This window comes from Camelus dromedarius, chromosome 24 (genome assembly GCF_036321535.1).
Source record: "Camelus dromedarius isolate mCamDro1 chromosome 24, mCamDro1.pat, whole genome shotgun sequence".
Classification (NCBI taxonomy): domain Eukaryota; kingdom Metazoa; phylum Chordata; class Mammalia; order Artiodactyla; family Camelidae; genus Camelus; species Camelus dromedarius.
This window is the reverse complement of record NC_087459.1, coordinates 10,906,473-10,921,649: the sequence shown is the minus strand read 5'-3', so window position 1 is coordinate 10,921,649 and position 15,177 is coordinate 10,906,473. Positions and strand designations below refer to the sequence as shown.

At 47.2% G+C, this 15,177-nt stretch overlaps 1 protein-coding gene across 1 annotated transcript in view; it reads left to right on the top strand.

Annotated features, from left to right (window-relative positions):
- Positions 1 to 14,966: 14,966 nt before the first annotated feature.
- PPL (periplakin) overlaps positions 14,967 to 15,177 on the top strand; it is an 89,041-nt gene continuing 88,830 nt past the window's right edge. The window contains exon 1 of the mRNA XM_064478430.1: positions 14,967 to 15,136. The gene's annotated coding sequence lies outside the window, so the exon portion shown is untranslated. The remainder of the gene's footprint in view (positions 15,137 to 15,177) is intronic.

Sequence of the window (15,177 nt, the reverse complement as noted above, 5' to 3'; positions counted from 1 at the left end):
TGGTGGATGCTTAGGAGATCTTCCTTTCCAGTCGAGGCCGCAGTACCAAGGTCACGCACTGAGTGTGTGCTGGAACTGGGATTGTCTGTGAACAGAACTTGCTGGACTTTGGAGTGTCATTGTCCCAGGTGACTTGTGTCAGGTGTCCAGGGAATGATGGTGGATGCTGGGGGAGGTGGGTGACGGAAGTATGGCTTCCATGACCCTGTCCTGGACCCTTGGGGGAGTGGTCCTGCAAGTCTGCCGCCCTGGCGGAGAACCTCCAGAGAGCCCAGAGGGAGATGCCGAAGAAGGGAAACGTCCCGTGAGGGTCAGAGGACTCGAGGGTCAGAGGAGAGGGGGCTCTCCTCACCAGGCAGAGGTTTCAAAGTCAAGAGAGGACAGGACTTTCTCCTCCAGTTCTGCCTCCTATTGCCAAGTGGCCTGAAATCCTCTTTTGTGATGACCAGGAGAGGGGCCTGGAAGAGTCAGGTGCAGGATGGATGTTGGAAGGAGCCAAAGATCAATTACCCTGAGATTTGCCAAAGTGCAGGTCTTGGGAGATTAGGAGGCTCCTGGTGCTCTTGGAGGGTGCAGGGAGGGAAAGGGAGGGGAGGCTAACAAGGGTTCTCGGTTGTTTGGTGTGGAAACCTTAGGGGTGGGCCAGGAGGCAGAGGGTGAAGACTTGTTAGGAAGTCCTCACTCTGCAAGGAAGCCTGAGAGCAAGGGCTTCTCCCACCCCACCCTGATGGCACAGAGTGTCGTCCCCTCTCCTGAAACAATCCACATTGACCTCCTGATGCTGGACAGTGTGATGGAGGATGATCTGGAAGTGAGTGAGCCTCGTGGCTGATCAGGGGGGACCAGGATTGAGGCCTGGGAAAAGAGATACCTGGTCCTGAGCCTTGAGCTGTCAAAACATGGCAAACCTTGTCTCATGAAAGCCTCATCGCTGCTCCTGTGAGCTGGGATGTCATGCCCATTTGATTTTTCTTTATTTTTTCACAATTTAAAATGTATTTCTTACTTTGAATAGTCAGAAAAAGATGAAAGCCACTGATATGTTCTATTTTTCTATTGTTTTTGTTTTGTTTTGTTCCTTTTATTTGTTTCTTTTTTTAATTGAAGTATAGTCAGTTTATAATGCTGTGTCAATATCTCATGTACAGCATAATGTTTCAGTCATACATATACATATATGTATCCTTTCCATAGTCTTTCTCATTATAGGTTACTATAAGATACTGAATATAGTTCCCTGTGCTATACAGAAGAAACTTGTTGGTTATCTATTTTATACGTAGTAGTTAGTATCTGCCAATCTCCAACTCCCAATTTATCCCTCCCCACACCCTTTCCCTCCCTGGTAACATAAGGTTTTTTTTTGTATGTATGTGAGTCTGTTTCTGTTTTTTAAATAAGTTCGTTTGTGTCTTTTTTTTAAGGTTCCAGATATGTGATATCATATGGTATTTTTCTTTCTCCTGCTGGCTTACTTCACTTAGAATGATGATCTCCAGGTCCATCCATGTTGCTGCAAGTGGCATTGTTTTATTCTTTTTTATGGTGAGTAGTTTGCCACTGTATAAATATACCACAACTTCTGTCATGCCCATTTTAGAGATAAGTGAATGGAGGCTCCACACAAGACACTGCTCCCAGTTCCCTAGGCTGGTGAAGTAGCCAAGCAGCCTTACTGAAAAGCTGCTGTGAGGTTTTGTCTGAGCTGGACTCAGCCTCTCCCTCAGGTGGTACCTGTGGAACGAGAGTGAAATGAGGTCCCTCCAAGTTAACTGACACATCAGTAATGGCGCAGACCCTTCCTGCCTGAGTCCTCAGCCTCCCTGTGCATCAGCGAAAAGGGTTGTGTTACAAGATCCCTGAGCTTCAGCCCCTCTGTCCCTGTTTCTCTGGGCTGAGACCTTGGTTTAGTTTCAAGTCCTGATTTCTGTGCATGCCCGCCCCCTAGTGGAACCTTGTGGCAGTGCAGCTTGAGAAGAGCTGGGGATAGCGGGCTAGCAAAAACCAGAGGGCTCTTTCTGAAGGACTCTGGCTGTCTGCCTTCCGAGGGAGTGAGATCAACCACCCGGAAGAGGAAGAGGTGAGCAGCTGTGACTCTGCCTGTGGCGGAGGGTCGGGGAGTGGAAACCAGATGACACTGGGCAGAACACTCCTTGGCTCCACCTCCTGCATCTTCTATTTGTTGGGAGAGTTTGACAACGGAGAAGTGGGAGACCATTTCAGCTGGTGGGTGGGGAAAGGGGATGGCATCAGGGAAGCATTTCTGCAGGAGGGACTATTTATTCACATCTCTGAGAACAGGAAGGGCCTGGATGGACTGGAGGCAAAAAAGGTTCTTGTGTGTGCAAGGACGGAGGACCAGTCCCCGGCCCCACTCCTCACCCCCTACAAGGTCCTACATTGTCCCCAGCCCAGGCCCTGTCTGCATCCTCCCTTCCTTCTGGTTCCAGGAACACAGGATGATGACAGAGACCATGCTGCTCCAGGTGGCTGCAGATAATTATAGCCTAGAGCCTGAGGAGAAATTTGGGGTCTGGTTCCAGGACAGGGGTGAGCTTAGCAAGAATGAGAAGTGAGGTAGGACAGGAGATGGGAAAAGACAGGGCTGGACTCTCCCTGCCGGCCAGTCCAGAGAGCCTGCATCCAGCACTATTTACAACAGCTAAGACACTGAAGCAACCTAAGTGTCCACTGACAGATGACTGGATAAAGAAGATGTGGTATATACATAAAATAAAATATTATTACTCAGCCATAAAAAAGAATGAAATATTGCAGCAACATGGATGGACCTGGAGATTGTCACACTAAGTGAAGAAAGCCAGACAGAGAAAGACAAATATCGTATGATGTGGCTTATATGAGAATCTTAAAAAAAATTATAAAAATGAACTTATTTACAAACCAGAAATAGACTCATGGACATAGAAAACAAACTATGATTACCAATGGGGAAAGGGGGCGTGGGGGATTAATTAGGAGTCTGGGATTAGCAGATACACACTACTATATATAAAATAGATAAACAACAAGGCCCTACTGTGTATCACAGGGAACTATATTCAATAACTTGTAATGACCTATAATAAAAAAGAATATGAAAAGGAATATATATGTATAACCGAATCACTTTGCTGTACACCTTAAATGAACACAACACTAAATCAACTACACATCAATTAAAAAAAGTAACTTTATGAAGGTATGATTCACATACAGCAATCTGAGTTTGTTTTAAATACTTTTAGTGTCAACATAATGAGTGTCTACAAATGTTCTTTAACAGCTCATGCTGTAAATTTGAAGGGATTCTGTGAATTTTTTTTAAATAGACTTATTTCTTTTAGAGCAGTTTCAGTTTCACAGCAGAATTGAGCAGAAAATACCAAGAATTCTCACATAGCCCTCCCCACCCACACATACATACTCCCCTACCCTCAACCTCCCTCATCAGTGTGGCATATTTGGTACAATCAATGAACCAACATGGGCACATTATTATCAACCAAAGTCCACAGTTTACACTAGGGTTCACTCTTGATGTTGTACATTCTATAGGTTTTGACAAATGCATAATGACATGTAGCCACCACTATAGTATCATACAGAATAACTTCATTGCCCTGGAAATCGCTTGTGCTCCATCTGTTTATTCCTCCCTCCCTCCCTCTCCCCAAACCCCTGGAAACCACGATCTTTTTATTGTTTCTGTAGCTGTGCCTTTTCCAGAATGTCATTTGGTTGGAATCATATGGTTTGTAGCCTTTTCAGACTGGCTTCTTTCATTTAGTAATACATCTTTTAAGTTTCTTCCATGTCTTTCATGGCTTGATAGATCTTTTTAAATTTTTTTACTGAACATATATTTTAAAACTTACATATATGTACTGTTCATTGTTTCTAAGAATGTATAGCGCTTTAGCTTTTTTAACTTACATAGTTGTCAAAGGAATAAAGCCAACCACAAAATAAGACTTGACTCAAAAAGATACATACACTCTGCTATTAACAGCATCATTATTTATAATTGCCAAGATATGGAAGCATCCTAAGTGCGCATCAATAGTTGAATAGATAATGAAGATGCAGCATATATATATACATACACACACACACACACACGCATACACACACACACATATATATATGTGTAATGGAATACAACTCACCCATAAAAAAGAAGGATATTTTGCCATTTGCATCCCTTCATTCACTTTTTTTTTTCACTTCAAAAACCAGAATTTTACAACTGGCAGAGACATTTCCATTATATCAAAAACAACAAAATACCTAGAAATAAACTTAACCAAGGAAGTTACCTATACTCCCAAAACCGAAATGACACAAAGAAATGGAAAGATTTCTTGTGCTCTTGGATTGGAAGAATCAACACTATCAAAATGGCCACACTACCCAAAAGCAATCCACAGATCCAACGCAACCCCCATCAAAGTATTCCCGACATTCCTCACAGAACTAGAACAAACAATTCCAGAATTTACAAGGAACTACAAAAGACCCTGAACAGCCAAAGCAATTTTTTGTAGGTCTCTTTTTTTTTCCTCTTTCTTCTTTTTGTTCTCTTTTCTTATGGTTTGATGACTAGAGAAGTTCCTTTAACATTTGTTGTAAAGCAGGTTTGGTGGTGCTGAATTCTTTTAGTTTTTGTTTATCTGTGAAGCTTTTGATTTCTCCATCAAGTCTGAACGAGAGCCTTGCTGGATAGAGTATTCTTGGTTGTAAGTTTCCCCCTTGCATCACTTTAAATATATCATGCCACTCCCTTCTGGCTTGTAGAGTTTCTGCTGAAAAGTCAGCTGATAACCTTATGGGAGTTCCCTTGTATGTTCTTTGTTGTTTTTCTCTTGCTAATTTTAATATTTCTCCTTATCCTTAATTGTTGTCAATTTGATGACTGTGTGCCTTGGTGTGCTTCTCTTTGGGTTGATCCTGTGTGGAACTCTCTGCACTGCCTGGACCCGGCTGACTGTTTTCTTTCCCAAGTTGGGGAAGTGTTTGGTTATTATTTCTCCAAAAACTTTCTCAGGTTCTTTCTCTTTCTGGGACCCCTATAATGTGAATATTAGTGCATTTCATGTTGTCCCAGAGTTCTCTTAAACTATCCTCATTTCTTGTCATTTTTTTTTCTTTTTTCTGTTCTGAAGTAGTGATTTCCACTAATCTGTCTTGTAGCTCACTGATCCGTTCTTCTGCCTCATTTAGCCTATTCTTGGTTCCTTCTAGTGTATTGTTCATTTCAGTGATTTTATTCTTCAACTCTGTTTGGGTATTCTTTATATTTTCCAACTCTTTGCTAAAAACGTTGCTCTGTGCATCTGCACTCCTCTTGAGGTCTCCGAACATCTTCACCATCATTACTTTAAACTCTTTCTCAGATAAATGGCCTATCTCCTCATCACTTATTTCTTCTTCTCGGATTTTATCTTGTGCCTTGGCCTGGGAGATATTCCTTTGCCACCTCATATCCTCTATCTTTCTATGTGTTTGTGGATTCCTTCCACAGGCTTTGGGATTATTTTCTTATTTCCAGTATCTTCCCCTAGTGGATGGAGCTGGACTAGAGGCTTATGCAGGTTTCCTGGCAGGAGGAGTTGATGCCTGCCTACTGTTGGGTGAAGCTTGGTTCTGGACCTCTGGTGGGCAGGGCTGTGTCTAGAGGCGGTTGGTGGCTCAGGAAGTCTGCTGTTGGGTGTGGCTGTGTTCCCACCCTGTATGTTGTTTGGCCTGAGGCTTCCCTACAGGCTGTTGGGTGGGGCTAGGTCTTGGTGCTGATGATCCAATCAAGATGTCAGCCTCCAGGAAAGCTCATGTAGATTAACACTCCCGGAATGTCTGTGGCCACCAGCTTTTATGTTCCCTGGGTGAGCCACAGCCGTCCCCCATGTCCCCAGGAGACCCTCCAAATCCAGCAGGCAGGTCTGGCCCAGGTTCCTCTGAACTCACTGCCTCTGCCCTTGGACCTGGTGCACGTGAGTTTCTGTGTACACTTCCCAAGAGAATGAAGTCTCTGTTTCCCCCAGTCCTGTAGGGCTCCTGGAGCCAAGCCCTCCTGGCCTTCAAAACCAGATATCTTGGGGTCTCCTCTTCCCAATGCGGGACCCTGGGCTCAGAGCTCTCACTCCTGCAGGAGGGCCTCTGGGATTTAGCTATTCTTTAGCTTGTGGGTCACCTACCTGAGGGGGTATGGGGCCCAATTATATCACGTGAACGCCCCCTTACCATCCCGCTGTGGTTCCCTCTTTATGTTTCCAGTTGCAGAAGATTTTTTTTGCTAGGTTCCAGTCTTTTATCAATGGTTGTTTAGTGTTCAGTTGTGGTTTTGTTGTAGTCGCGAGGAGAGGCGAGCTCGTGGTCCTTCCACTCTGCCATCTTGACAGGAAATCGGGATTCTGTGGATGTTTGTCACCTTTTACATTTCCCGATTCTGACTCCAAGACTTTTTCACAATCCTGGAAAGCACTGCTCTAGTTCCGTGATCTTAGTTCCAAGTGAGTGGGATTGTTATAAGCCACTATAATGGGAATCACTGATCCGCTCCTGTAAAAGAGACACTTATGGGCAACAAGAAGATGGGAGGAAAACATGAGACAGAGGAAATTCAGCTAAAGTAAGTAAAACAGTTATAGCTTGTGTTATGGACAGAATTATGTCCCCCAAAATTCATCTGTTGAAGTCAGAATGTAACTATTCTTGGAGATCATCTTTAAACTGATGATTAAGTTAAAATAAGGTCATGAGACCATTCCCTAATCCTGTGACTGGTGTCCTTTTAAGAAGAGGAGATTGGAACACAGACGTGCACAGAGGAAAGGTCACTTGAAGACATGGAGAGAAGATGGCCAACCATAGGCCAAGGAGAGAGGGCTTAGAAGAAACCAACCCTGCTGAGATATATATTATTGAGATGCAATTGTCACATAACACTGTTAGTTTTAGGTGTCCAGCATAATGGCTGGATATGTGTACATACTGTGAAATGATCACCGCAGTAAGTTTAGTTAACACCCATCACCACCCATAGTTACAAATTATTTTTCTTGTGATGCAAATGTTTAAGATCTATCCTAAGCAACTTTCAAACACACGATACAGTGTTGGCTACAGTCACCTTGCTGTACATTACACCCCCAGGACTTGTTTATCTTACAGCTGGAAGTTTGTACCTTTTGACCGTCTTCACCCATTTCACCCACTCCCCTCAATACCCCACCCCTGGCAACCACCAACTTGGTCTCTGTTTCTGTGAGTTTGGTTTATTTTTTACATTCCACATATAAGTGAGATCGTGGGTATTTCCCTTTGTCTGTTTGACTTATTTCACTTAACATAATACCCTCAAGGTCCATCCATGTTGGCACAAATGGCAAGGTTTCCTTCTTTTTTGTGGCTGAATAATATTTCATTTTAAGCACATATATACCACATTTTCTTTATTCCATCATGTTGATGGACACATAGGTTGTTTCCATATCTTGGTTATTGTAAATAATGCTGCAGTGTTCCAACCCAAGGGCACGAGATATCTTTCCATTTCTTTGTGTCATCTTCAATTTCCTTCATCAAGGTTTTACAGTTTTCAGAGTATAGGTAACCTCCTTGGTTAAGTTTATTTCTAGGTATTTTGTTGTCTGTGATGCAGTGGAAATGTTTATGCCAGTTATAAAATTCTGGTTTTTGAAGTAAAAAAAAAAAAAGTGAATGAAGAGCCGCAAATGACAAAATATCCTTCTTTCTATGGGTGAGTTGTATTCCATTACATATATATGCTGCATCTTCTTTATCCATTCACCTATGGATGTGCACTTAGGATGCTTCCATATCTTGGCAATTATAAATAATGTTGCTGTTAATAGCGGGGTGTGTGTATTTTTTTAATTAATTCTTATTTTGTGTTGGGCTTTATTCCTTTGATAACTATGTAATTTTAAAAAGCTAAAGCTCTAAATCAATAAAAAATGTTAAAAAAAAAGCTGAAGCTCTAAACATTCTTAGAAGCAATAAACAGTACATATATGTAAATTTAAAAATATGTGCAGTGTATTGTGTATATGTATTTACATGCAATAGATTGTATATGTGCAGTCAGATTGTAACAATTCTACCTAATAAAACTGAAAACTGAAAAAAAATAATTCGGCAATGAACATGGGGGTGCAGTTGTCTTTGACATAGAGATTTCATTTCCTTTTTAAAAAAATGTATCTTTAATTTTTGGGGGGGCAATAGGAAGGTAGTTAGGTTTATTTATTTATTTATTTTTAGAGGAGATACTGGGGATTGAACCCAGGATCTTGTGTATGCTAAGCGTGAGCTCTACCACTTGAGCTATGTGCTTCCCCACCTTTTTAAATTGTTTTGTTGGGGGGAAGTAATTAGGTTTGCTTATATATTTATTTATTTAAATAGTGGTGCTGGGGAATTGAACCCAGGACCTCATGCATGCTAGGTATGCACTCTACCACTGAGCTATGCCCTCCCTCCTCCATTTCCTCTAGGTATTTTCCCAGGAGTGGAATTGCTGGGTCATACTATAGCTCTATTTTTAATTTTTGGAGGACCCTCCGTACTGTTTTCCACAGTGGCAGCACCAGTTCACATTCCTGCCAACAGTGCACAAGTTTCCCTTTTCTCCACACCCTCGCCACTTATCATCTCTTGTATTTTGATGACAGCCATCCTGGCAGGTGTGAGGTGACATCTCACTGCAGTTTTCATTTGCATTTCCCTGGTGATGAGTGACGTTGAGCATCTTTTCATGTGCCTATTGGCCATCTGTGTGTCTTCTTTGGAAAAATGTCTATTCAGTTCCTCTGCCCATTTTTTAACGCAGATTGCTTTTCTTTTTTCTTTTTCTTTTCTTTTTTCTTTTCTAATTTTTTTTTTTTTTTTTAGCTGTTGAGTTGTAGGAGTTCTTTATATGTTTTGGGTGTTAACCCCTTATCAGACGTATGACCTGAAAGTGCTTTGTCCCCTTCTGTTTTTTGTCCTGACCTCTGCTTTATGGGTGCCGGGGATCCAGGCGCTCAGGATCCTCTCCTTCTCACACGTGTTTCCAATAGTGGGTGCAGCTGTGTTCCGATAAAACTGTGCATGGCCGTGGATCACTAACCCCTCTTCTAGGAGTGGGCTCTGAGGAGTGGAGTGGTAGGCGGGCATGATTCCCCTGAAGTCATCAGTTGGATGGTCACGTGCTCTGGAATTCGCCTCTCCCAGCCGGGAAGTGATGGTGCAATTTGTGAAGGGAGGATTTGCAGCTAAACACTGAGCAGGTGCTCTTATGCCTTGTTGAAAGGACCTGGAGACCAGGTTGTGTGAAACAGGGAATCCCGCAGGTCACAAAATTTCAGTTCAGACTTCTGGGATGCTGAGACCTCCACCAAGCCACTGTCACCGAGGAGGGAAAAGGCCTCAGGCAGGAGGGAGGACCTGCTGGATTGCACTTGCCCTGCTTGTCAAGGATCAGCTCTGGTGACGTGTGGCACGTGGGGTTTGCTTGGGGACACATAAGAGGAGTAAGAGGAGAGGTTCTTCTGGGAAGACTGGCTTTTTCCTCTGGTTGAGGGCCTACTGTGTGCCAAGCACAGCAGTCCTCTGAATCAGGGTTCAAAAGCCTGGCACAGAGAGGTCGGGGAATGTTTCGGGGTCGCACAACTGGTAGGGGCAGCACTGGGGTCTGATGCAGACCTGACACCCAGCCCACACTCTATCCTTTCCCAGGAGCCGCATGATCCCATGTCTCAGCATCGCCCCAGGAGGCCTGGATATCGGCCCTCATGGGACCATCTGTACTGGTCTCCTTGTCTTCTCCTCTCCCCTTTTCTGGATGAGGGGGATACCTCGGCGGGGCCGGGCTTATCCCAATTCTCATCCCAACTCAGGGTCCAGCATGGGATGGACTCGGCCCTCTGCCCCTCCCGGGCATCCTCATTCCCCACATCTCTGTTGACTGATCACTATCTTCCAGAGGCCTCTCTGTGCCTCCACCCTGCCCACCCGACACCCCGACCCCAGGGTTTTTCCTGCACCCTCTGGTTCTTGGCCCCACATCTTCTCCATGTTGGGTGGAAATGAGGTGATGGACATGCCGTGCCTCCTGGACAGTTTAGTGGAGCCCGATATCCCTGTCCAGCCCATGGCCCTGAGAGCCCAAGGTGGGGAGAGGATTTGTCTCCATTTATGCATTAATTTGCTTGGAGATTCTTAACACCTATTTTCCTGGGTGGTTACAAGGGACAGAGAGACGAGGTGAACGCAGGAGAGCTGGGCAGAAAGGGGACATCAGCAGAGCATGAGGAGGGAGCCGGAGCTGGTCTGATAACCCCTCTCCACCTTGGTTTTCTCATCTTTAAAGTGGGGATAGACTCTTGTGAGGTGAGCGGCAGCCTGATCCGTGGCCACTGTCCTGTGTGGTTAGAAGTAGGAGGTCACTGGCTTCTCATGGAAATCTGTGTGGCAGGGGCCAGTGTTACCACCCCTTTCCGCAGGTGACAAAACTGAGGCTCTGAGAGGTGAGCCCAGGACATCGGGCTCCAGTGTCCGGGCTTGTGGTCAGTGTCTGCTCTGGGTGTCCTCTCCCTCCCTTCACCCTCCACTGGGACCCAGGCCGCTGCCTCATCTTAGTGTTTGTTTGTGGGGAGCTAGGTAGGGGGTGCTGGGGGCCCATTTCTCTGAGCACTGCTTTCCCAGGAGGCTCAAGGGGCTGCATTGTATTCACTGCTGGACACCCAGGCCCAGGGCCAGGCTGGCCACACTGCAAGGCCTGAGTCGATGTTTGTTGAGTGAATACCTGAACATCCACATGTTTGTGCATCATGCCCACTGTTTCCTCATCTCCACAGCATACCTGGTTGCATGGCTGACACCTCCTGTCATCAGGCCCTTGCCAGGGACCATCAGGGGGACCAGAGCTGCTCAGCTGGGGATAGGGAGCCTCAGGGAGCCTGTGGCCGCTCTAAGGCTCTCCTGGGCTGTCCCAGGCCAATCCACAGGGAGGCCCAGCTAGCTTCCAGGAATAGCAATGAGGTCCCTGTCCCTGGGGGTATGCAAGTAGGTGTTGAGGGGTGTTTCCTGAGAGCGACTCTGCATCTGCTGGGGCCCTGGGGGTCAGGCTAATTTCAACATCCATTCCAGGCCTGCACCCCTGCTGGCAGCATAGAGCTGGTTATAAAGGACACGGGCCATAGGGCCAGAGTTATAGCAGGTTCCCTTCTCCCTCTCTGTGTCTCAGTGTCCTGTCTGTAATAGAGAACTAGTAACGGGGCCCCAGGAGGGCTTACTAAGAGCTCTTCTCATCACCAGGCCCATCATTACCAAGGAAGCAGGGAAAGAGGCCTGCCGCAGGGACAGGGTCGCGTCCCCCCTACTCCCCGCATCTTCTGAGCCATTGTGCATTCTGTTCAACCAAGCACACCTGTCCGCTGTCCCCACTAGATCACATCGTGGTGCTGCTTCAAGAGGCCGCCCCAGTCACTGGCCCTCCTCCCCCATCAGATGTGTCCTCCCTTCTCCTTGAAGCCCTTGACATCACTGCCTTCTCATCTGATTGAATTGGTCTCTAGCGGTCAGATGCCCAGGCTTGCCATAGTCCCTCAAGCTCCCAACCTAGGACCAAGCACACAGCAGGAGCTCAATACAGGTTTATAGCTCCAGGGAAGGCACACTTGCTCTCCTTCACAGGGATGCGTCCCTGGTGGAGGTAATTCCAGATCTTCAGCACGCAGAGCAAACCTAGGCTGGTGCATAGAGGGCTGACTCAATGCTGGGGCGGGGCGGGGGAGGGGTGCGCGGGAACATGTGGGTGGGGCTTTGAAGCTCCAGCTGCCACGGATCCGTTGAAGGAAAGGGCAGCCCCGGAAGTGCCCTGACCCCTCCATAGCCTGACCAAGTATGAGGGCTGGTTCCTGGGGAATGAAGTCGTCCCTTGTTCATCCATGAGGAGGCACCATGTAGGGACATGGGCACCAGGGCTGTGCAGTGACAGAGCATCCAGCCTGGACCCTGCCTCGGGGTGGCCACCCAGCTCACCCTTGGTCTTAAACCAAGGGCCTTGAACTAGGTCCCAGGGGCAAATCTAGATTTTTTAAATTAATTCTAACATTAAAAAACTGGAAGATTTCGGACAAAAACCCAGGCTTCTGGCTTTCTTTGTTTGTTTGTATTGATATGAAGTGAGGAGTTCTGGTCTCCTGGGTGACATTCTCCCAGGACCAAGCCCTTCTGGGGCTGGGTGGGAGCCCTTTTGGATGGAGCTTGTTTCCCCAGCTCGCCATGGATCCGCCCACTCCCTGAGTGTCCCCTGGGCCCAGGCTCTCTGGGGACATCTAAGTCTGCAATCCTCCCTCAGAGTAGAACCTGAGAAGCTTTTCCTACAAGGGCCCATGTCGGGAGAAACAGGGATGGAAGAGCCAGAAACTGATGGACAACAGCCCCCACCAAGCCCCTCCCTCACAGTCAGGCCATTTTGGAACACAAAGGGCCTCATTCCTGGAGGAGGGCATTCCTGAGACCCACATGCATCTCGTGGTTTGGGGCTGGGGACGTGATGGGGGACCCTTCACTCAGCACATGTCTCTGGGTGACATTCTGGCCATCTGACACATCAAAGGCCCCTACAAGGGGACCCTTCCATGAAGACCTCTGAGAATTGGACCTGAGTGGGGTCAAGGAGGCTGGAAGGAGTAGGGACATGTCTTATCAGGGATGCCATCTCTGGTCCCCTCCAAGTGTCAAGATCTTGGGGAGCTCCAGCTTCTGAACCCAATCTGTTCCTCTGCTTACATAGGCCTGGGGTGCTTCTGCCGAAAGTGTCTAGAAACACTGCATGTTCTGGTGAACGGGTGAAGATCTGTAGGCTGCAGGGTACTGCAGAGAAAATAGCTGGGGTGGTAAGGAAACTCTTACTCGATGAAGCAGTGGGAGGCTCAAGGATTATTCCATAACATGGAATCCACAGTTAGATGGCTTTCCAGAGGCCACAGGGACTGGGCCGTGGACGTACGTGGCTCCCTGGGACCCTGTGGCCTTGGGGTAAAATCACCCATTGTAAGGCCCATTTGCTCCCATAGCTTTGATTCTTAATGAGTGTAAATGTCAAGTTTGTAACAACTAGAAGGCCAAAGAATTGCAGGGCCACAGTCTGCGTGTGGTTGTTGTAACCAGGGCCACACTGAACACATGGAGGGTAATTACCTCTCTTGGCAGGTTAAGAGGCTCTGAGGGGGAGGCCCTTTTGACAACCACATGGATATAGAGAATTGAAGCGTCCCAAGGGGATGCTACACTGCCCAGGTGGCTGTTCAGTTGCCCAGCAGCACAGTCATCTCAGTAATTGGTCAGGGGGGCTTAACAGGGTCCACACTGACCTGAGATGGAGGAACACAGATGCCTGTCTGAGTGGTCAGGGGTCAAGGGATATCCTGTCAAAGGCCTGACTGTTAACTGCTGCCTACTTGGATGGGACAAAGGATGCAGCCAGTGCCAGGAAGGACCTTCAAGAAGCCTTCAAAAAGGCAGCACCTGGGGACTGGCAAGTGGCTGCACCCAGTCCTGTACAAATTCACACGTGTCTACTGAGTGCCTGTGTGTGTCAGGGCTATGCTGGACCAGGGGCTGCCCAGAGAGCATAGAACCAACTTCACTTTTGCCAGGGGGGATGGCAGAGGGAAACTCTGACCTCTGAGGCCCTAACAACCCTTGGCTGAAGTTGCGTTGGACTTTAAACAGTCAGAGACCAGGGTGGACACTTCATTCATCTTCTATCAGAGTCCAGGACTAGAGGCCAAAAATCTAATGATCCAACTCAACCCCACACTCATATGTGATCCTGGGAGCCTCCTGTCCATCCTAGAGGCCTCAGAGATGAAGAGGGAAGAGGGGGAAGAGGGCCAGTTATGTTTAAATCTACCCTAACCCTAAGGCCTAATACTTAACTCTGAAGCCCTAATGCGTCTTGCCTTCTTCTTTGCCCTTGCCCTAACCCCTGACCCCCACACCAATCCTGACCCATTACCCTGAATGCGAGTATGACCCTTTAACTCTAACCCTCTAACCCTGATGTGACTCTTGTCGACTTAAAAATGCATAACCTAAAAGTTGAGAGTTATTTTATTCTGCAGACTTTATTCTGAGGACCAGAACCTAAGAGGCAGCCTCTCAGATTGCTCTGAGGGACTGCTCCAAAGAGGGAGGGGAGGAGCCAGGATATATAGGAGTTTTGCCACAAAGACCAGGTAGTCAGAACATCAAAAGATTACTGTTAACTAAAAACAAAAACAAAGGCAGATATCTCAAGTTAAGGAATTTAGCACTTTTTTATTTACGGGACGGTGCAAACATCTGGGCTTATTGAAATCATTCTTTGGATACGCACCTAGCTGTCTAGGGCCAGTATCCTGTTCTTTCCCACCCAGAGTTCCCTCGGGGGCACTACTTGGGTGGCTGCAGAGGCCAGGCTGCCTGCTTGTTTCCATCCTAAGATCTCTCTGCTCACTGTCAAGGGTGGTGGTAGCGGCTGATGACTTGATGGCCACAGTATCCTTTGTTTACTGATATGGCTGGCAGTATTATTCATTCACACTCTGATGCCTAACCCCTGACAACCTTTGACCGTGACCTCTAACCCTAACGCTATACCCTGACCTTGACACTCTTAATTCTAACCCCTAACCCTCTAACTCTGATCCTGTGACCCCGACCCTGACCCAGATGTTGACCTTTACCCTTGACCCTTCCAGAAGATGTGATTTCAATAAAGACAGAGGAACAATCACAGATTATATATGCGTGGATCCCAAGGTTTTAACGTGCAGAGAGAATTCCTTGGTCCAAGCTAAGAGCCGGGTGCAACGGAAAGAACCGAGAGTTGGCGGAGAGGGCCGAGAGGGCCCGAGGGTGGCCTACGTAGGGCACCGTAGTGACGAAGGGAGCCGAGTTGTGACGGAAATGGCCGACAACAGGGCTGACAATGGACGGAAAAAGCCGATGTTGGGCGGGGAGGGCGGCGGATTGAGGGAAAGAACGGTGGGCTTAGGGGAAAGGCTGAGGGGCCCGGTGGAGCGAGAAGGACTGAGAGGGAAACGGGGGACGGTGGGCGAGCGGGGAGCGCCAGGGGCGGCAGGTGGGGACGGGGTAGCGTGACGGAGAGGGGGAGGAGGAGGG